Raw genomic sequence first — 1,570 nt, 5'->3', positions numbered from 1 at the left:
TCATGATGTAATTACAACGGCAAAATGACAATGATAATGCTGCTGATGAGGATAACAACAAACAAAGCAATAATAATGAAAAACATAATGTCATTCTAAGCATAAGCAAGTATGTTCCCCTTTCTATAAATACTTTGGAACAAACTCGGCATGTTCTTTTAATGGAAATATGCAATGGTAGCCTGGTCACAACAAATAAGAATTATTATCATTCGCTGGCTTAATCTAATTTGTTTTTGGGCTTATGGACATATAAGCCTCTCACTTTAAGAAAAAAAAAAATACTAATAGTGATACTAAATGATAATCCCTGACCTACTTATAGTAATAATAGTAGTAATATAATAGTAATAATAATGATTACAGAGTGATAAAATATTTCATAACATGAACAGCGCCAGTATTAAAATAGTAACTGGTAAGCATTACATAATCAGTTCCTTTGCCCTTGGACGATAAAGGAAATATGTTTCAACAAAGAGAATTAAGATAGCCGGTACATATACATTCCTTAGGACCAAAATATGAGACTAGACCTTGCAGAGTAATTATGTTTAAAAAGAACTTTGGAAATTCATTTTTAAACTAATTATGCTGAACAATGGCGTATTCATAATTTCTACTACAGGAGTCGAGTCTGCATGTTTATATCTACTAGCCACCATAAGGATTTCAGTATACTACCTAACCCTGAGCAAATGCTTTTAATGCGGATGTTAGACACTATTATATAACGTTATAACGATACGGGCGGATGTCCATACAGGATAACCCTACAATTAGTACATAGAAGATGGTGCGTCAGATATACGATCCCTGTACAAACAAGACTAATGGCAGATACAGTTTAGTTTAGTTTATGTATAAAGGTACTAAAAAATAAAAACAATACGGGTTATACGAAAGCAAATAATAACGATACGATTAATCCCAGCAAACCAAAATGTATTACAACTAGTTACCATATTACCTTAGTGTTACAATTACTGATTGTGACAGTAAAAAAGTATAATACGAAAAATTAATAGTAAAAAATCAACATTTCCAGTGGCGACCGCCCACACATCCTGCACGCCGCCAACGGACTCCCTTCCTCCCTCCTCCTCCTTCCCTCCCTCCCTCAACACACCTGCAGTAACGGACACCAGCGGATGAGCCCAATAACAGTGTGAATAAAGGTGTGGAGGCCGCTGTATGCCGTAATAAATATTAATTTTATGCCAGGATGACGTCTGCACAACCTTACCGTCTGGGCAGAGCGAGGCATCTGTTAGGCTTTTAATGGCGGTGGACACGAGCTCGCTACCGGGAGAGGCCACGAGGTCAAAAGGCGCCGGGTACCGGGTATTGGTCAGCTGAGGAAGGGGTACCGGTCACGCTGGGTAATCGAGACCGTTTTACCCGGGTATCCGCTAAAAAAGACCGACAGAAAGGGCGCCAGTGAACGCTTACGCTGCAAGAGGAAACACAAGATATATCCATCTCCTTTTTCTTTTCAGTTACGAGCGATAAATTCAATTACAGATTACCTCTTCTGGCTGCTTCGAAACCACCGGACAAGCTGTTTGAA

The sequence above is a fragment of the Penaeus chinensis genome, chromosome 19, assembly GCF_019202785.1.
Source record: "Penaeus chinensis breed Huanghai No. 1 chromosome 19, ASM1920278v2, whole genome shotgun sequence".
NCBI lineage: Eukaryota > Metazoa > Arthropoda > Malacostraca > Decapoda > Penaeidae > Penaeus > Penaeus chinensis.
Note: the sequence above shows the minus strand (reverse complement) of the source record.